Genomic DNA, 22,786 nt, shown 5'->3' with positions numbered 1-22,786 from the left:
TATTTTCATGTATTTTTCTCATAAATATTTCTTGATTGTGCGGTCAAAAAAGACTACTATGTCCCTGACCCAGTCTGTTTTGTTTTCGCTGCTTACATTTTTTTTTTCCTGGCATATGACGTCCTCTCACTTTTTTCTCAATCTAAGCGTGGGAACACATTTAATTTGCACCAAATGTAATTGGAAGTTTTTGCATGACTTCCTTTAAACTCATTTCCATTTGCTATTGTTCCTAAGGTTCTCTCTGGGTGAACATTACAGCAGTTCCTTTAAAAAGACCTTCTTACTAAACACTAGAAATGTATTCATCCCATCCAAGTATTAATACCAAACTCTCAAGATTTTCTGCTTTTATACTTTTTGCTTGCTGTTACAAAATAAAAATTTCAAGGACATCTTGACAATTTCTTATTACCAGTCATGAAATCTTATGGTTTCTTTACTGACTGAACTTCAGTTATGTGGAACTCCATACGTTGCTCTGGCACTTTTGGTGAGAAACGATATTCACTGACAATACATAATAGCAGAAGAAAAGAGGATTATTTCAGGAGTACAAACTAAAAGTTAGATAGAGGATTATATATAAATATTTGACATCATACAAAACCAACTCAGTTGTCTTTTCATTTAAAGATTCACTTCACAAGTATTTGGAATCTTCCAGGTATAAAGGACAGATTATGGGCTTTACAATCAAACATATCTGGTTTTGATTAGCTATATGACCTTGGAGATTTAACCTCTTTGAACCTCAGTTCTCATTTATTAAATGGATTTAATAACAGCAACTGCAGAGTGAGGATGTGAGGATTAAACGAATTTAGGATGGCATCTGGCATTCAGCAAACAATGAATATATACTATTTCAAGTCCTGTAAATGTACAATTAAAATATAAGTCTACTTCCCATCTGTCAATAAGTCATTTTATTTAATAATGCACTTTGCAGCAGGCAGTTTAAAATTTAGTTGAATAGAATGAATAAAATAAAATATGTGCTCAAATACCTAGTGATAGCCCTAGTAAATGCTAATAGAAAGGGGGAAGATATGAACATATAGTAATTGGGTCACAGTTCTCTGATGGATTAGGACCAGAGTTTGGCCATGAATAATACACAGAACTAATAAGGGTGGAGATAAAAGGGAAGAGCCATGGAAGTGAAGTAAACCCCATTAAAGGAAGTGTGCTGACAGAAGGTGGCACGCTGTGTCAGGACAGCGATATCAATGTGACAAAAGGAGCACGGTGTGTAGGAATAAAAATAAGAGAAGTAATGTGATTCCAGTTCATAGGGAATTTTAAAAATTTTGAAGATTTTAGAGTTAATGTGGTGGATCAATGAAATTGTAATTCACTGAACAGAAGGTAACCTGAATGTGGTTCTAACCCATGTACAGTTGGCAAAGAAGAGTTGGAAAGCAAAGAGAAAGTGGCACAGCTTTGCTTTGAATAAGGAGCTTTATATTTTAGTTTCCATTACTAAACATTTAGATGGAAGGGATGGAAAACTACAGTGAAGAAATCTCTTGGGTTGTTCAGTAATAATTATAAACAGAAATGGCCATGGTGCTAGAAATGCATGCATGAGATACAGAGGGAAAGGCTCTATTTTAAGCACTGAGATTCTATAATTTCCAGTTAAAATGTTTTCCAATGAGTTTGAACTAACACATCTCCCAAAAGTGAACAAAGTAGAACAAAGGAAACAGGATAAGGGAATATGGAGACACAGAAGAACTGGGACCCAGTTGTTAGGAAGAATGAACTTCACCGGTAGCAATCTGAGATAAATATATTGTAGAGTTGAATTACCTTAGTGTTATGGCCAAGCATACAAAATAACTTGTTAGCTTTAAATATATACATATGTGTATACATATCACATATATAGACAGAAATATTATCTTAAAAATCAGAAAACAAAATATATGATAAGTCTTGAACTAGCATTTTAAATAAGTTCTTCATGAAAATAATTTCATTTATTTTTAGAGAGGTGTGAGAATTAGGTGAGCTGAGCTGCTGTGGCTATCCCTTATCCCTTAGGAAAATAAGAGTGATATGAAAGAGAAGGAAGTAAGGAAGGAAAAGAAAATCAGTAGAGATAATGCAAAGACAAAATATAAGGTGAATTAGAGTTATTGTAATGCAAGGTCCTAGAAACCATGTCAATGCTGAAACTTTGAAATGGGGAATGAGGGTGTCTCATACCTTGGCATTTCAAAATGGAAAAAAATGCCTTTGTATTTCTGAAAGAACACAAGTGCTCTTCTGAGAGCATTTACCAAACATGGTGATACTTACGGTGGTTTAGGGCTTGGGGGCTGGAATTTACAATTGAAGAAATAGAAATGGTGAGTGCAGACTTGCCTTTTAATGCATTAGAGATAATAGTCTTAGGAATACAATGAAAACTATTTTTTGAGGAAGAAATGAATATTTAGTTTTTGAAAACAGGAGATACAAGGAAGCTTACAGAAAGAGAGAATGGAGTTAGTGCCAAAGATACTGAAAATGCTTTCAAGTTCTGGAGAGTTATTGATAAAACTGGTTCTTCTGTGGACGCCAATATAAAAAGGGATCAAGGGGCAGGCATTCAGTTGAAATACAGCTTTGGGACATCTCCATTCCTTATCAGAGTGCCTAATTTAAGTTCTGGCTTCACTACCAATCCAGATTCCTGCTAATGCACATCTTGGGAGGTAGCACGTGATGGCTCAAGTATTTGAGTCCCTATTATCCATGTGGGAGACCAGATAGTTTCTGGCTCTTGATTTTAGCCTGGCCCAGCTCTGGACATTCGGAGAGTGAACCATGGATAAGAGAATTCTCTCTATCTCTCTGCCTTTCAAATAAAAATGAAAATAAAACTTTTTTTTAATTTGGAAGGCCAGGGGATAGAAATTTAGAATATTATTTCAAAAAAGGGTCCAAGCATGTAAAATATTATGCTTTAATGCAGAAAATCAATATTTTACTCTGAAGAGAAAAGGGTAGGAACAAGAGTTTGAAGACATTAAAAAACTGGAATAGCTATTGCGGATGATAGAGTGAGAAAGCAACACAAGATAAATATAACCGTTGAGTTACAGGAAGAGTTGTCTGAGGTTAGCTACAGTGATTATTTATAATCAGTCACGTGTATGGATTTTAAACATCAAGGTAGAAAAGAATGCAGAGGAAACCCCACAGATGCTTGATTAAGCATCTAGGCAGAAGGCATTTATGATTCTGGGGTATAATAAAGGGACTCTTTGGATGACAAATCCCAGCTAATCCAGAGAGGTGACTAGATTCACTTCAATTTAACAAACATTATGCGAGGTCTCCAGTTTCCAGGCTTGGTTAGTCCTCAATTACTGAAGAAAAGAAAAGGAGCAGATGTTAAAGGATCATAGATCACAGATCAGAGTCAAAAAATAAAACCTCAAGCAGACATGAAAGCAGAAAGCAGAGAGAATTTAAGAACTTTAAGTCACAGAGAAATATTTCAAGTTCCAATTGTAGGCTAGGTCTGAGGTGGGGCTTAGCCAGTTGACAACTTTAATTATAGGTCATTGCCCTTTAAGAAGGTCAAGAAATCATGGTGCCAGGATGCCAAAGAGGTAATCAAAGTCATCAATTAAATCACTAGGCAGGAAGACATAGAGGAGTCTCAGGGAGCAAACTCATCAATGACATCATCAGGGAACATCTAGCAGTGAAGTTATATGGAAATAAGTGTTGTGAGGACTGTCATGAAATTTAAAAGCAAAGCATTGCCTAAAAGCAGTGATTTTAAATGTATTCTAAATAAGAAATAGGAAACAAGAGATATACCTACTGCTTCTCCTGGTTTAGTGACAAGGGTCATCACATATTTTATGTTTTGCTTTGTAAGAAATCGCCAGATCTTCTTCACAGGTATTTGTTATCATTTTTTAAAATACTACAAATGGTGTGTGAGATTTCTAGCTGCTCATCAGCCTCAACAAATCATGTTTTTTCATTTTTTTGAATTTTTGTCATACCAGTGGCTGGCAATAGTGGCCCATAATGGTTTTAATTTGCTTTTGTTTGATGATTAATTATTTTGAGCAGTTTTTCATGTGTTTATAGGACATTTATGCACTTTCTTTGATGTAATATCAAGTCAAATGTTTTGTCCATTTATACCAGATTCACATTTTTTATTGAGCAGTAATATTTTATCTCATTTATTATTATACAATCATTTCTTTGTTTAGACATCCTTTGATATTTTGCCAAAAATATTTTGTAGTATTCAGTGTAAAGTTATACACTTTTGTTAAATGTATTTTTAATATTTAGTGTGTGCTTGATGATACTATACTTTTTGCATTTCAAACCTTAATTTTTGATTTTTTGCTAGTAAATGTAAACTTAGGTTTTATACTGAATTTGTATTCCGTGACTTTGCTTATTCACTTATTAAATTCCAGTACATGTTTTATAGATATATTATGTTCTGCATAAAATTCATTAATAAAGTGTGCTTTACTATCTTGTTTCTAATCTAATTGTCTTGTATTTTTTGTCTTGCATTATTGTATTGAGAAAGACTTCCAATATTTTTGTCTATATATGAGACAGGTGGACCCACTTGCCTCATCATCGATCTTATGAGAAAAGCAATAAGTCTTTGACCTTTAAATATGTGAGTTATAGGTATATATTCCTTTCATCAAATTGAAGATGTTCTGTTCCTATTTGCTGAGAGATATCAGGTAAGTAGACGTTGAATAGTTTTAGTCTCCTTCATTGAGATGATCCTGCTATTCTGTTATGATGAAGTTACATTGACACTTTTTTTAATGTTAAGTCAACGTTGCAATCCTGGTATTACTTCTCATTTAGTCATCATAGTGAATTGACACACATGGCTGAATTCCCTTTGCTGATATTTTGGTTTTTGGCATCTATATTCATGAGGGACGTTGGTTTGAGTTTTCCTTCTTTGCAGTGATTTCAGTTTTGTTATTAGGGAAACTAATGTTTTATTAAATACATTGGAAGGTTTTTCAGCTAATTTTGTTAACATTTGTGTAGGAGTTGTATTTTATTTCTTTTGACTGATAGAATTCAACAGTGAATTCATCATTGGTTGTAGCTTACTTTATGCAAAACTTTTATATCTATATACAATTATATGTTGGCTGTAAAATAGGGACACATTCTGACAATACATTTCTAGACAATTTCATCATTATGTGAGCATTGTAGACCTACTTCAAAAATGAAGACGATTCTGATGTCACCAGGAGAAATAATCTTATAGGACATTCATAGCACACACGGTGCATCATCAACAGGATCATTACCATGTGGCATAAACAGCAATTCTCTACTGATATAAGTTTTGGTATGTTAATAATTCTTCCCAAGCATTCATCCATTTAATCTAAGATTTCTACCATATTATATTTATTGCATTGTTTTAGAATTCTGTTTTTATTTATCTATTTAGTTTAGGTAAACCCCTTTGCAGTATTTTCTAGTGGTTACTTGAATAGTTTAAATATGTATCTTTAACATCTCACAGTTTACTTTGTGTTAATGTTGTACCACTTCATGTAAAATTTAAGAAATTAGAAGCTGTGTGGTTCCAATTACTTTGCCTCCTTCATTCTCTTTGCTCTGGTTCTCCTAGGTGTTAAAGTTCTATGAATGACATAGCACAAGTTTTCTTCTTTTTAAATGAAATTATATAGAGAGAAATTCAGAGGAAAAGTATATATTACATTTACCCTCATATTTACCATTGCCAGTGCTTTTTGTTCACTCATGAAGATACGGGTTTTAATATGGTATAATTTATCTGTATCCTAAGGAATTTCCTACAGTATTTCTTGTAGTGCTGCTGTCTTCTGATGAATTGTCTTAGTTTATAGCTGTCTGTAAAAGTCTGTATCTCATTTTCCTTCTTGAAGGTTATTTTCAACATTTAAAAAGGTTTCCACTTTTTTTTCTCAGTATTTTAGACTGTTTTTCTACTATTTTTTCCCTCCATTTTATCAGATGAGAAATCTATAATTCATGTATTTTGTTCTCACTATCTTTTTATTTATTGGAAAATCCATGGGAGAGAGAAAGTGAGAATGAGAATCCTGTATCTGCAGATTCACTCCCCAAATTGCTGCAACAGCTGAAGCCAGAAGCCATGAGATTCATCCGGGTTTTCTAAGGTGGGTAGTGGGGGCCCAAGCACTTAGGTCATCTTCTATTGCCTTCCCAGGCCTTGAGCAGGGAGCTGGAATGGAAATGGAGCAGCCGGGACATTAACTGGTACCCATATAGGATGCCATCATTTCATGTGACAGCTTTACACACTATGTCACAATGCCAGCCCAGGATTTTAATGTATCTGATTTTCTAATTTTCTCTTTGCTTTATTTGTAGCAATTTGACTTTCACCAACTTGGAGAAAATATTGTCATTATTTCTTATATTCCCCTCATTATCTTCTCTCCTTTGGGGACTCTAACTACATGTTTGATGGACTCACCAAATATATTTTTATCAAGAATATATCCCTATTGCATTTCTACCAACTTTTGCTGGTTTACCAGTGCCTTACAGTAGTGTCCCCCACCCCAAATTTATAGGAATCATAACATTTTAATATACGCCTGTGATCATATGAATCTATTCTTTACAGAATTTTTCTCAGTTGAAATACTGAGTATTATTTATGAAGGCAAGCCTCACTCCCTTTTCCCCCTTAAACGATTAGGTCAGACAGAAGAATTTACTAATTGCCGCAGCACTAAGACAACAGAAATTTCAGCGAGACTTACAAGGATGCATATATGCCAATTATGAAAAAGAACATTACCCACTTTAAAATGTTATTAAAATAAAAGGGATAATATATATACAATGCATATAATTATATCTTACACATATATTTAATAAGTGATGTATTATGGCCAGCACTGCTAATATCCTACAAAAAACAATATGAATCTACCACTTAACCAAATGTAATATCCCATAGTTAAAGATGCATTTTCAAAAATAAATTATATAACATGAAAGTATTATCCCCTAATATTATTTGAACTTTTCATAGTTTACATCAATTTCAATGTTAATAAATTTGTCAAATTTCTTTTTTTTTTCTTTTTCTTTTTTCTTTTTTTTAACTTTTATTTAATGAATATAAATTTGCAAAGTACAGCTTATGGATTACAATGGCTTCCCCCCCATAACGTCCCTCCCACCTGCAACTCTCCCCTTACCCACTCCCTCTCCCCTTCCATTCACATCAAGATTCATTTTCATTTCTCTTTATATACAGAAGATCAGTTTAGCATACATTAAGTAAAGATTTCAACAGTTTGCTCCCACACACAAATATAAAGTGAAAAATACTGTTTGAGTACTAGTTATAGCATTAAATCTCCATGTACAGCACACTAAGGCCAAAGATCCTACATGAGGAGTAAGTGCACAGTGACCCCTGTTGTTGACTTAACAAATTGACACTCTTGTTTATGGCCTCAATAATCACCCTAGGCTCTTGTCATGAGCTGCCAAGGCTATGGAAGCCCCTTGAGTTCACCGATTCTGATCATGTTTAGACAAGGCCATGGACAAAGTGGAAGTTCTCTCCTCCCTTCAGAGAAAGGTACCTCCTTCTTTGATGACCCGTTCTTTCCACTGGGATCTCACTTGCGGAGATCTTTCATTTAGGTTTTTTTTTTTTTTTTTTTTTCCCCCCAGAGTGTCTTGGCTTTCCATGCCTGAAATAGTCTCATGGGCTTTTCAGCCGGATCTGCATGCCTTAAGGGCTGATTCTGAGGCCAGAGTGCTGTTTAGGACATCTGCCATTCTATGGGTCTGCTGTGTATCTCACTTCCCATGTTGGAGCATTCTCTCCCTTTTTTATTCGATCAGCTAGTATTTGCAGACACTATTCTTGTTTATGTGATCCCTTTGGTTCTTAGTCCTATCATTATGATCAGTTGTGAACAGAATTGATCACTGGGACTAGTGAGATGGCATTGGTACATGCCACCTTGATGGGATTGAATTGGAGTCCCTGGTATGTTTCTAACTCTACCGTTTGAGGTAAGTCAGCTTGAGCATGTCCCGAATTGCACATCTCTTCCCTCTCTTATTCCCACTCTTATATTTAACAGCGATCACTTTTCAGTTAAGTTTCAGCACTTAAGAAGAATTGTGTATTGATTACAGTATTCAACCAAAAGGATTAAATAGAACAAACAAACAAAAAATACTAAGAGGGATAACATATTAAGTTGCTCATCAACAGTCAGGGCGAGGGCTGATCAAGTCACCGTTTCTCATAGTGTTCATTTCACTTTAACAGGTTTCCTTTTTGGTGCTTAGTTAGTTGTCACCTATCAGGGAGAACAAGTGGTATTTGTCCCTTTGGGATTGGCTTATTTCACTCAGCATAATGTTTTCCAAATTCCTAACAGGGATCACTTTTCAGTTAAAATTTAAACACCTAAGAATAATTGTGTGTTAATTACAGAGTTCAACCAATGGTACTAGAACAAAAAAAAATACTAAAATGGATAAAGTATTACATTCTGCAAGGTTGGAGCAGACAAAAAGACAAAGAACCTACAAAGTAGGTTCACAGTATGTATCAGACAAGGTAATAGCCAGGGACCAAAAGTTAGTTTATTATTTCTTTAGCTTCTCTACACTTCAGTGTTGCTATCTGATTCCTGAAGACACTATTTACTGCAACAAGCTCCCTTTTCTATAGACACACATGCACACACACACACACACATACATATATCCACCAACTACTGTGCACATCACAACAAATGCCAAGAGTTTTATGTACAAGTGGGAAAGTTTCATCAGAGTGATGAGTTGGGGAAAGGTCATCAAACTTCATGATAGATTGCAAGTCAAGAATGAGAGGAAAAGAATGTGTTTCACACAAAACTTTATCTTATTCAAGTAATCTGTCAGAAACAGCCATGGTAGACAGAACCATTAATTTCTTCATTTAATAGTTTGAGATGAATTGCTTTAAGGAGTGTTCTGTTCAGAACTGGAACTATTGTAAGCCTTTGTAGGCAGCGTAATTAAAGGTAAAGTGATTACCTCAGGGATAATAACTGAATTTTGGACATAACAACAACAAATGATTTTGTGGTTTGCTTTCATCAGATGAAAACATTTTAAAATATAACTCCTAAGCTAATGACTTTACTAATTGTAAAAAGAACAAATGATCTGGAACAGAGTGGGGGAGATTTAAAGGACTCAGTATTAAATGATCTAACAAGGAAATAAAATTAATTTTCATATCCAAACAGCCTTGGGGTATCATAGCTTTTTAGACAGGATAGGCTAGCATGAATGAGATTGTTCAGCTCATTAAATAAACAAGCAGTAAACAAAAGTAGGAATTCTTTAAAATCAGACATAATTACATAGATGATCATAAAAATTTACAAACCTTCTTAAAAGTTAGATACCATTTATATATTTTAACAAGATACATCCAGGGGTGGTGCTGTGGTATAGTAGGTTAAGAATCCTCCTTCAGCACCAGTATCCCATATGGGCACCGATCCATGTCCTGGCTGCTTCTCTTCCAATCCAGCTCTCTGCTAATGTCCTGGGAAAAGAGTGGAAGATGGCCCAACTGTTTGGGCCCCTGCACCTACATGGGAGACCTGGAAGAATCTCCTGGCCCCTATCTTTGGATCAGCCCAACTCCAGCCGTTGTGTCCTTTTGGGAAGTGAACCAGTACATGGGAGACTTTTCTGTCTCTCCCTCTCTCTATCTGTACCTCTGCCTCTCAAATAAATAAACAAATATTTTTATAGAAAGACAAAACTAATGACTATATTGTTTTATAATATATGTGTATTTTGTAGTCCATGGAAAACAATCAAGATTTTACTTTAGAAATATTTTTTCATGTACAGATGAATTTGTGAGATGTCACTAAATCAAAATGTAGAACAAATATCTTACTAATTATGGAAAGATATGAATTCTGAGAAAACATCAAGAAGAAAGTAGCTGGCAGTGTGCAAGATCATACTAACTAGGTGAAACTATAATTGAACAGTTTATTTGGAGCTATAGCTTCTGGCCATTAGTGTCATAAATTTATGCTTAAAATGTTTAACATTTAGTTAGAATAGTTGTATAGTACTGGCAAATGAATAAGAATATGGTTTCTAAAAGTACTAAATATTTACTTAAAAATTATTCTGTCAGCAGGTGATAAAATGGCTTGTTAACAATAAGAACACAATAGAGTAAATATGAAATAGTGATGAATTCAACTACTATTGTTATTAAAAAATATTCATCTACATCTTGTTGTATGATTTATTTGTGGTTCAGAGAAGATGTACTACTAGGGAATAATTTACCAAAAAGTACATGTTTTGATATATTCACTTACCAATAATGGTCATCCCTTTATTTTTGAAATTTCATGACACATAGCATTTGACAGTTCATGCACAAGAGAAAGATAATTAAATCAAGATTAACAAAATTGTTTTAAAAGCCAAAGTGTGATTTTGTTTGCCAGTGCAATGGGCCGAATGGATATGTCTCTACCAGAGACATATAAACTCCACTGGGGGTGATATTGGGAAGTGATTGGGTTATGAAGTTAAAGCACCCATAATGGTATTAATACTCTTGCAAAAGAGATTACAGGGAGTTCCCTCACCCCTTCCACCATATGAAGAACCATGAAAATGGCCACTTAGGAGGCAGAAATTAAGTCCTCAATGGACACAAATCTGGTAGTTTGAGGTTGGATTTCCCAGCCTCCATAACTGTGAGAATAAATATCTGTTATTGAGAAGCTACCTACTTCATGGTATTTTATTATAGCAACCAAAACAAACTGAGATAGCCAAGAAGAGTCTTTAGTAATCCAAAGAAGAAACTAGTTACAAGCGTGTTTTTGTTATTATGAACCTTGTAAACAAAGGTAAAACAAAATTGTGACTTTTCTCCTAGAAAATAGCCTCCATTTCTGCTGCTTCCCCTTAAATGCTGCCATGCCAAACCCTAAACACATTTTCCTTAGAAATCCAAGTCGTTGATGTCATCATACATATTCAAGACTTTAGGAGCCTCATTAGCGCAGTAGGTAGCACGTCAGTCTCATAATCTGAAGACATTAGGATGAGGGACAGATACTTGTCTTCAAATATCAGGAAAAGAGAAAACTTAAATAATCCCACTACCCAAAAAATAAATCAGAGAATGTTGCCAAAAAGCTTAGTATCCAGGAAGGAAAAGCAAGTACATTATAATAGAAATATAAAATCAAGTGATAGGTATTCAAAATAATTTAAGGAATTACAAGTTTTATTCTGTCTGAACCTGAGTTCATGTCTTTAGTTTTCCACATCTAGCTCAGAGTACCAACACCAAACTAAATATAGGAAGGAACAAAGAAACTCAAATTCGTAGTCCCATTTTTTTTTCCCAAATATCTGATCATAGCATAGGTTAACTAGTGGATGATAACACAAAGGTACTTATGCAGGTTAATTGGTGATTAAATAAAACTATTAGAATGCTTCTTAGTGAATCCCTGTCATTTTGAACGTATTTTAGGCTGGATGGAATCTCGCCAAGCCTTCAAGCTTATGAAACAACGATTCATGGTTATTAAGAGCAAATGCCCTAGAGAGATTAATCTGTACTATCCCAACAGGCTGACCTTTTCCCAAAGACATAGCAATTTAATTATCTACTTTGAAAAGCACAATTATAGTAAAATTCAAAACCTGATTTATAGACAGGCTTTATATTCTCATCTATAATGCATGTAAATAAGAATTTTTGAGTTTCTTTTTTCTAGAGCCATTATACACATATTTTGTGGCTAATAAGTATAAATAGTTCTTGCTTTATAAAACTAAGGGCTTGTCTTTTGATTAAATACCAGTTAATAAAAAGAATATTTCAATTTGTGATTGTTTTTCGGTCTGTTTGCCTTCTAAATTTTGCATATCACTTGCACACTTGTTAATAAACAGGTGTTTCTGCAGTCTGTGAACCTGAGAAACTTGACCTGGATAGAATTTCTATATAAGCCCAGGCTGATGAAAATGATGTCATCCTTCTATTTTCTATCTAATGATTCAGTATTTTATCTCACAGAAGCATAATGTAGAAACTCATTAGAATATGATCTTGAAATTTGGAAGTGGCTATAATATGGACTTGAAAGAAGATGAATTGTGTTCTTAGCTAATCAATTCCAAATGTTTATTAAAGATCCATATACCTTCCATCACAGCCCTTGTTCAATCAGAGGAAGCCAGATATTTGAAAGCATATATTCACCCATGTACGTGTGTGCGTGCCTACACACACACACACACACACACACACCTGCCGAAAGCAAATGTTTCTTTGTTTCCCATGTATCTTGCTTGCACCACAACCCTGACAGCTAAGTACTAACTTTGTGCAATATCAGTGCTGCAGACATTCCTGAAAAATCAGTTTTTGTTCATGATATCATTCACGTTACCCAACGATGATATAATATTGATAATTTTTGTAGCTATAGCCATTTATGTTAAAACATAATGGGAAAGTTTAGAACCTTTTGATTTAGTAGAAACCCGCTGCAGAAATGCAGTGTGGATAATAGTTCTTCTTTCTCAGAGTTACCTAGAGTTTGTTCTGTTTAATTCCTCCCTCCCTCCCTTCCTCCCTCTCCCTTTCCCTCCCCTCCCCTTCCCTCCCCTCCCCTTCCCTTCCTTCCTTCCCTTCCTTTCTTTCTTCCTTCCTTCTTCCTCTCGTTCTCACTCTTGCTCTATCACCTATGTTTGAAACTGGAGTCTACAGGAAAATACAAATGTGGTAAGACATGTTTCCAATCCCATAGAAACATATTGTCTGTGGGGAGCAACTGAGACTAGACTAAGTTACTGGAATTAAGACTTATTCTATGCATCTGCTCTCCCACAATATGGCGCTGGGGAGGAGTAAACTTCTACGCAGCTGCCTCTCGCCAATTTGACTGATAAGCTGCAGGAGCTGATCCTGCTCCTGATTGGAGGAGAGCAGCGTGCTTGGCGTGTGGGTAGCAGAGTTGGGATTGGTGGAAGAGGACTATAAAGGAGGAGAGAGACAACATGCACAAGGAACATCCGGATAACACCTGAGCGGCCCCCTGAGAGAGCCGGCCAGCGGTGTGCCGCTCCTCCGCAGAAGTGGGGAAAGTGGCTAGGGGGAACCGCCCTTCCACGGAGGTGGAGGGGTCGGCAGCCAACCCAGGAAGGACCAGCAGCAAACCCGGGAAGGGCCGAGCAGAGGAAAGAACAGCGCAGGGTCCTGTGTCATTCCTCCGCGAATGGGGGAGCGACAGTCTATCTTTGAGATAAAATTAAGAAACTAATAGATGCAGGTGTATATCAAGACTGAAAAATTGTTACCTGGGAGATATTCATATCAGAGGTGTAAGATTAGAAACTTTTCATTAAAAATCTCTGAATATTGGGGGCATATTTTGAGAATCAATATTCAGTATGAGATTTATAGAAGAAAGAGATGATCTAAGGGTCTATATGCTTTCCCATTTTCTCTATATGATACATCTGGTGGTGTTTTACCAATTCTCAAAAGAATTTGTACAGCTTCAAGATATTCTAATGCATAACCTAGTGATATAATAATCCTTTTCCACAGGCATACATGTCTTTATGCTTTATCTCTACAGTAAGAGGCTTAAATATTGTAGAGGAAAAGTGATTTTTTAAATTTTTATTCATTTTTTAATTTATTTGAAAGGCAGACTGGGAGAGAGAACTTCTATCTACTGATTCACTTTCCAAATGCCCACAGTAACCAGGGACACACCAAGCTGAAGTGAGGAACCTGGAACTCAGTCCAGGTCTCCAACATTGGTAGCAGGAACCTAGCAAAGCAGGCCTTTGTCTACTGCCACCACTACCCGCCCCCACCAGGAGCACATTAGCAAGAAGTTGTATCAGAAGCAAAGCTAGGACACAAACCCAGGGACCATGAGAGACAATGTGGGAATCCCAAGGGGTATCTTCACTGCTGCACCCATTTCCTACCCTCCCAGAAAACGTTTTCTGAGGAGGTAATATCACATTGTAAAGAATAACATGAATTTATAGGAAAAAAATGAGACATGAGGCGCCATATCAGGATATTGAACATATTTAGGGTATATTCTGGATGGTACTAGGGCTATGAGAGGGACTGAAAATATGGAATTGAGGAAGTGATTCAAGAAAAATAGGATTTTCCAGAGCTGAGGAAATGAGCTTTCAGGTCAAAAGACCTTGCTAAGTGCCAAGCAGAGTAACCTTTAGATATCCAACAAGAACACATCAATTTTAATGTCACTTAACGCTTATGAGATCAGAAAACTTAGAGAGCAAGAGCAGATTACATCCAAAAGAAGGTAAACTTAGAATATAATAGGCAAGAGATTACCAATGGAGATTCCAGAACAGTGCTATCTAAGATCTGAGAGAAATGATTTTGAGTCTAGAATTTTGTATCTCTGCAAGCTTTTCAAATTTGTGAAGAGAAATTATGAAAAGCTTTATAAATATGAGTCAAAACTTCAATCCCTCTTGAGAATTTCTTTTAAAATATAACTAAAGGATAATATTTTGGAAAATGCACAAGGAGTGTCACAAGAAGAAATCATAATAAGTAAGGAATCATGGATCTAATGTTTGGAAAGGAAACTGGAATGACAGCTACGCAACAGACAGAAAAGTTAAGAAGTAAATCACCTAAATTATAGTTAAATATTATGAACTATAATCAAGGGCTGAGGGAAGTATGTCTACAGGAATGAAATAAATGCTACAAAACAGTCTTTATGATTAAGAAAATGGACTTTCTTTGCAAAGTGAAGAAATCAAAATATAATTTTATCAACAGCAAAAAATAAAAGCTTTTATAGACTCCAGAACAATCCTGCACAAGAAAGACTTTGCCCAGATGTGCAATAAATTATACTGGCATTAAAATCAAGTTTAAGTCACCTGAGGAGGCAATTCCTTAGTTTGATTATTTTAAAATACACAATGCAATAGGATTTTCAAAACATCAAAAACAGCAATGACATAAAACAATGGGGTAAGAGTCAGGATGGGCTAACTTTTCCCACTCTAATAAACCCTAGAATCTCATGACTTTCAACACAGTGAAAGTCCTTTTCTTCATTTTATCACATGTGAGTGCTGGAAAATCGCTCTTCTGTGTACTTTACTGCAAATAGAAGGGCAGCCCAGAACCGTGCCCCTTCCATCCTGTGAGTCTGTAAGTTCAGAGTCCTTGCTTTACAGAGGCACAGACAATGGAAAAGAATGTGCAGGATATTTTAGGGGACTGTCCTAGAAGTTGTTCCATCACTTCTAGCCACATTCCACTGAGTTCTATAGTCAAACAAACTCAAGAAGTACTTGGAAAACGCTAAACTGGACAGGTAGGGCTACGAATGCCAAGTTAAGTCATCATCTTATCTGTATTCATTACAACCCATTGTTTAGGAGGAACACCAAGTGGCAAAGCTCACTGGGTCTTAAAGGGAGACCAACATATTCATCTTCAAACTGAGCTTTGGAAGGTCAATCAGTCAATTCTGCCAACACAGAGCAATTATTTTAACTTCTTTTATTATTCCTTGGAGCATCAGTGATGAGCCATGATGATGCCCAACAACAGCTCTCAGTCTTCATTTGAGGTAGTATCACTGTGAAAATCTCTCTCTATTCTTTAGTTGAAAATTTAAAAAGAATCCAAGCCTAATGTTTGAAAAGAAGACAATGTTTCACATGAATTCTCCATTTTTTTTTTATTCTTCTCATTCCTCATTACAAAATGCATTGTATTTTCTCTGGAGTGGGAATAAATAGATCTTACTGTGACTTCTTTTAAATAAGTGGTTTTCATTTTCAATATTGCTTGCTGCCATGAGAAAGAAAAATGTTATTAATTTTACTGAGTGTTAGAGACTTTCATCTCCCAAATCAAGAATGATTTTGTGCACTTGAAAGGATAAAATAAATCTGACCTTGAAACTTGCAGCATTTTCTTTGAATGCACACAGGATACTGTGATTTCCCCTCAGATCCAATCACTCTATTTAGTTGCAGTGAATGGCATGTAAATAAACATCAAATTGAAATCAGAGTTTATTGAATTTTAATTATCACTATCTATAAGCAAAGAACGGAAGAATTATTTACAGGAACAGAATGGACTACTATAAACTTTGATGGTGTAGAAGTATAAGGAAGAAAGTTAAGGTGATTACTTAAGTGTAAAAGTAGGGGAAAAAAGTTTGTTTAAAATTAATGGAGCAGGTGCCACTGCTGTGGTGTAGTAGGTTAAGCTATCGCCTCTGATGCTGGCATCCCATATGCACAACTGGTTTGGGTATCAGCTGCTCCACTTCTAATCCAGCTCCCTGCTAATGTGCCTGGGAAAGTAGCAGATGATGTCCAAAGTCCTTGTGTCCCTGTCACCCACATGGGAGACCTGGAAAAAATCCCTGGCTCCTGGCTTAAGCCTGGCCCAGACCCAGCTGTTATGGCCATTTGTGGAGTGAACCAGCAGATAGAAGATCTCTCTCCCTGTCTTTCCCTCTTTTTCCCTATAATTCTGTCTTTCCTATGAATAAATAAATCTTTAAAATTAAATTAAATTTGAATTAATGGAGCAAAAACTCAATGTTGTTACAAATTATAACAAACAAATATTAAAATAATACATGAAATTTAAGATTTGGAGAGAGCAGTAAAGATACTTCATAATTTTTGACAGAAAAGCAAACGATAATGCATAAATGTTATAAAGAATAAATACAGACATATAGACAAATATAGACAATCAGTTGCATGGATTCAGCAATGGTTAAAGCTGTCTACCTCTAAAAATGAGAATGAGGAAGAGGGACATGTAATATTATTTACTTAATAACCTTTTTGTTGCTTATATGCTTTTTTACCAAATAAATGTCTTTTTTTACATGCATTACATTTATCATGAAAAGTAAAAACTTTGTCATTATAACAACATCACAAACTATACCACAGTAACTTAGGCATACTCTCTTGGCGTGGATTCAAACATGGCCATGAAATGATTGCACTCCAAATTCACCAGAAATGCTTTAAAAGATAACTTGTTCATGTCTCTTTAAGATACATGAATCATTTCTAAAAATATTTTTGAAAAATTATTTATTTATATTTGAAAGGCAGAAAGAGACAGAGACTTCCTACTTGCTGGTTCTCTCCTTAAGTGTCTGCAACATTCAAGATTGGGCCAGGCTGATACCAGAACCTTAGAACCCAATCTGGGTCTCCCAAATTGAGTGACAGGTACTCTAGTATTTGAGCCATCTTGAGCCATTACTGCTGCCTCCATGGTTGGCATTAGCAGGAAATTTGAATCAAATGTGAAGTCAGGATTTGAACCAAGGTACTCCAGGCATTCCTTATGGCATCTTAGCTACTTCATCAAGCATGTGTCCCACAACAAATACATTTTCTACCACTGTTTTCAGGCCATTGATAAAAGCTCACTACATGGTTTTGGTGTGACATTCCACTTTAGTATAATGCTAGGCATTTTTAGGTTCTTTATTCATCAAAAGCTACCCCATTTCAACCTTGTTCATTAATTCTTGGATCAATTACTGACAAAATGATAATATATAAATTAGAGAGGATTAAAATATTAGAAATTCAAATTACAAAAATATTTTATTTTAAAAGTGGTGATAAAATACATCTATACATATTATTTTCAGTTTGTTAACAATTCACTAAATCCCATTTAACCACTATAAATGAGCACCAAGGGAGGCATCAGTTTTATCATCTGATAGAATCACTCTCTCCTGTTAACAATAATGGGCCTTATTATTAAAGTGTACTATGATCCGTGGAGAAGTGCCAACAGCTTATTTTAATTCAACAGAAAATTACCTCTATTACTATTTAAAGGATAAACAAAACTAAGAAAAGACTAATCTAAATCTCCATAGCATTGGAAATACACGGTCATTTATGGGTGATTTATTCTACTGGATATCTTATTTTATAAGCTCTTCCAATAACAGTATCAGTCTTTTATATTCTCTTACCACATATGCATAATAATATTAATTTTCTTGGTTTTTTTTTGCCTCATATTTGACTATCTTCTAGCTGAACTAGAGTTTATGTTAAGGACATTTTCATTATAAAATGTGTGACACCTGCATATAGAAACTGAAACACTAAGCTATAAAGTTGATAGATCAACATAAGTTTGTGGAAAAATGAAACTGAAAGATGTTTATTTTGGTATAAAATTTTTTGAAATTCATGCATACTTATAAAGAAACTCACAAGTTTAAAACAGAGCCTCTTCTGTCATTATTTAGGAAAGGCTGTGACTGTGATGTATATGTGCCCGTAGAGGACACTGTGTACAAAGTGGCTCAGCACAGCAGGGTCTTCTTGACCTAGGCTTTTGCCCCATGAGAAAGCTGATTTGAGGACTCAGACACAAAACGGCCATCCCCTAGGTCCTGTGATTCATTCAGCAGAAGGCTCTAGACTCTTATCTTTCAAAGGCAGCACACAGGCATACATGCACACATGTATTTGCCATAAAATCTCCACCATTATCTGGTTTCCAAACTTTGCCCTCCCCTTTCCCAAAAAGGTTTCCTAAAATAACCAGGATGATATTTTATTGAGATAACAAATATTATGTATTAATTAGCATCATTTCTCTTTTTCAAAAGCAAAAGCATCTAGGGAGATGGTAGCTACAAAGAGGTAGATTTTGGATCTCCCCAATGTATTTATAAAAATATATAGGAAAAGAACATGCAATGATAGATGATAATTCTTCCCAACAAATGACAAAGCAAAGCAATGGGGCATTGTCCTAACCCCAAAAATCTTACTCAAATGCCCAAGCTCTTTGCCACCCAAATCATAACCCAAACGGTGTACCTGGAGCTACCATCACTGTGTTCACAGTTCACAGTGTTTTAGCCTTCTAGGGTTTCTTGGTTACTTTCTATAATGATAGTAATATGATGAAAAAAAAAAGCAAGATCCTCCCCATCTCAATAATACACAACCGACTCATAGAATGGCAAATGCCCTAAACAGCACTCTGGCCTCAGAATCAGCCCTTAAGGCATTCGAATCTGGCTGAAGAGCCCATGAGAGTATTTTAGGCATGGAAAGCCAAGACACTCTGGCAAAAAAAAAAAAAAAAAAAAAAAAAAAAAAAAAAAAAACACCTAAATGAAAGATCTCTGCAAGTGAGATCCCAGTGGAAAGAACAGGGCCATCAAAAAAGGAGGTACCTTTCTCTGAAGGGAGGAGAGAACTTCCACTTTGACTATGACTTTGTCTAAATAAGATCAGAGTTGGTGAACTCAAAATGCTTCCAGAGCCTTGGAAACTCATGACAAGAGCCTAGGGTGATTACTGACGCCATAAACAAGAGTAGCAATTTGTGAAGTCAACAACAGGAGTCACTGTGCTTACTCCTCATGTAGGATCTCTGTCCTTAATGTGTTATACAATGTGAATTAATGCTATAACTAGTACTCAAACAGTATTTTACACTTTGTGTTTCTGTGTGGGTATAAAATGTTGAAATCTTTACTTAATATATACTAAAATGATCTTCTATATATAAAGAGAATTCAAAATGAATCTTGATGTGAATGGAATGGGAGAGAGAGCAAGAGATGGGAGGGTTGTGGGTGGGAGGGTAGTTATGGGGGGAAAAAGCCATTGTAATCCATAAAATGTACTTTGGAAATTTATATTTATTAAATAAAAGTTAAAAAAGGGAAGATGGTTGAATCCAACAATTTACTGTGCCATGAATCTAAGTATAATTATATACTAAGTTTATAACAGATGTACTATGGAATTCTGGTACAAAACCATGGCAGCTATTTATTAGAGAAATGGCAGAGGACTTTTAGCCAATGTGTATAAAATAATCTGCATATAGTTTGTCCTTGTTCCAGTGACTGCGTATCAGTCATCGATGCCTCAGAACTTCTCCTCCTTTACTGAAAAGTCTTTTATCAGTCCCCTTATTACTCATTCCAGATATACATTTACTGATCTTAAATTTCACTAATTTATCCTTATAGGTGTACAGGGCTATGCAGCTCATGTCTAGATCTGAACTATGCTTGCACAGTGATCTTCTGACAACTGGATTCCTCCTTGCTGCTGGAAATGATGGTGTTTTAGTTTTTTGTGTGTCTGATAGAAAGAGAAATACTTCTGCTGCTGCTAACTTAAACATAGACCATCCCTTGAGATACTTCCTATATTACAGCATTAAACTTTCTACTAAAAGCAAGACTTTAGGAGCATTGTTTTCCCATTTACTTGCTCACACAGTCATTAAGGCAAAATAAAAACACTGGCATGAGTTTTACATTCTTCCCTGTTACCACATATGAAGCTATTAGCTGAGAAGCTCCCTTGGGTGATTGGCAAGTACAAGACTTGGAGTTAAAAAGCATGGAGTTGTAAGTGACAATGTCAATGCAACATGTCAGAGGACCAGATTGAAAACAGATAATCAGATCTCAAATCAGTAATGCAACTGAGGCTGGTCAAATGATGATTCATGGTTTGAAATCTAGTAAAATAAATACCATGAAGAGTTGATGGAGATTTTTCCAAAGCAGACAGTGTTGAAGAGGCAGCAAACATGGACAGCAGAACACAGAGCTGTGGAGCTTGACATCTGATTCAATATTAGCTGTGTTGGAACATAGAAATGATAAGGTAGAATAAATACTGTGCTGCTTTCTTTAGAAATAGTAATAATTTACAAAATTTGCAAATGTTTTTTCCCATTCTATTGGTTGCCTCTTCACTTTCCTGACTGTTTTTTTGCATTACAGAAACTTCTCAATTTGATGTTATCACAATTGTTAATTCTGGCTTTGATTGCCTTTGCCTCTGGGGTCTTTTCCAAGAAGTCTTTGCCTGTGCCTATATATTGCAGGGTTTCTCCAATGTTCTCTAATAATTTGATGGTGTCGGGTCATTGATTTAGATCTTTAATCCATGTTGAGTGGATTTTTATATAAGGTGTAAGGTAGGGGTCTTGCTTCATGCTTCTGCATTTAGAAATCCAGGTTTCCCAGCACCATTTGTTGAATAGACTGTCCTTGCTCCAGGAATTGGTTTTAGATCCTTGATCAAATATAAGTTGGCTGTAGATGTTTGGGTTGATTTCTGGTGTTTCTATTTTGTCCCATTGGTCTATCCATCTGTTTCTGTACCAGTACCATACTGTTTTGATTACAACTGTCCTGAAGTATGTCCTGAAATCTGGTATTGTGATGCCTCCAGCTTTGTTTTTGTTGTACAAGATTGCTTTAGCTCATCGAGGTCTCCTGTGCCTCCATATGAATTTCAGTATCATTTTTTCCAGCTCTGAGAAAGAATATCTGGTATTTTGATTGGTATAACATTGAATCTGCAAATTGCTTTTGGGAGAATGGACATTTTGATGATATTTATCTTCCAATCCATAAGCATGGACGATTTTTCCATTTTTTGGTATCGTCTTCTATTTCTTACTTTAAGATTTTGTAATTCTCATCGTAGAGATCTTTAACGTCCTTGGTTAAGTTTATTCCAAGGTATTTTTTTTTTGACTGATTTTGTAGCTATTGTGAATGGGATTGATCTTAGCAGTTCTTTCTCAGCCGTGGCATTGCCTATGTATACAAAGGCTGTTGAATTTGTGCATTGATTTTATATACTGCTACTTTTCTAAACTCTTCTGTGAGTTTCAACGACTTGATCAGCCCTTGTCCTGGCTGTCGAGGAAAAACTTACTATTTTATTCCTTTTAGTATTTTGTTGTTCTACTTAATACCATTGGTTGAACTCTTTAATTAGTACACAGTTATTCTTAGGCATTTAAATTTAACTGAAAATGATCTCTGTTAAATATAAGAGTCGGAATAAGAGAGGGAGGAGAAGTACCGTTCGGCACATGCTCACTCAGACTTACCCCTAATGGTAGAGCTAGAAATGTGCCAGGGATTCCAATTCAATCCCATCAAGGTGACATGTACCAATGCCATCTTACTTGTTAAAGTGATTAGTTTCAGTTTATAATTGATTAAAAATATAGGAGTAAGTGTCAAAGGGATTACATAAATAAGACCAGTGTCTGCAAATAATAATTGATAGAATTAAGAAGGAGAGAATGATTCTACATGGGAAGCAGGATACACAGCAGACTCATAGAATGGCAAAAGCCCTAAACAGCACTCTGGCCTCAGAATCAGCCCTTAAGGCATTTGGAATTGGCTAATAAGCCCATGAGACTATTTCAGGCATGGAAAGCTGTGACAAAAAAAAAAAATGACCTAAATGAAAGATCTCTCTGAGTGAGATCCCAAGGAAAGAATGGGCCATCAAAGAAGGCAGTACCTTTCTCTGAAGGGAGGAGAGAACTTCCACTTTGAATATGGCCTTGTCTAAACAAGATCGCAGTTGGTGAATTTAAGAAGCTTCCATAGCCTTGGCAGCTCATGACAAGAGCCTCAAGTGATTACTATGTCATAAATAAGAGTGTCAATTGTTAAATCAACAACGGCAGTCACTGTGCAACTGCTCTCCATGTAGGACCTCTATCCTTAATGTGTTGTACTATGTGAATTAATGGTAAAACTACTACCCAAACAGTACTCTATACTTTGTGTGTCTTTGTGGGTGCAGTCTGTTGAAATCT

Source organism: Oryctolagus cuniculus, chromosome 4, assembly GCF_051225735.1.
Source record: "Oryctolagus cuniculus isolate XC-2025 breed Fujian yellow rabbit chromosome 4, ASM5122573v1, whole genome shotgun sequence".
NCBI lineage: Eukaryota > Metazoa > Chordata > Mammalia > Lagomorpha > Leporidae > Oryctolagus > Oryctolagus cuniculus.
This window is presented reverse-complemented; position numbering follows the sequence as displayed.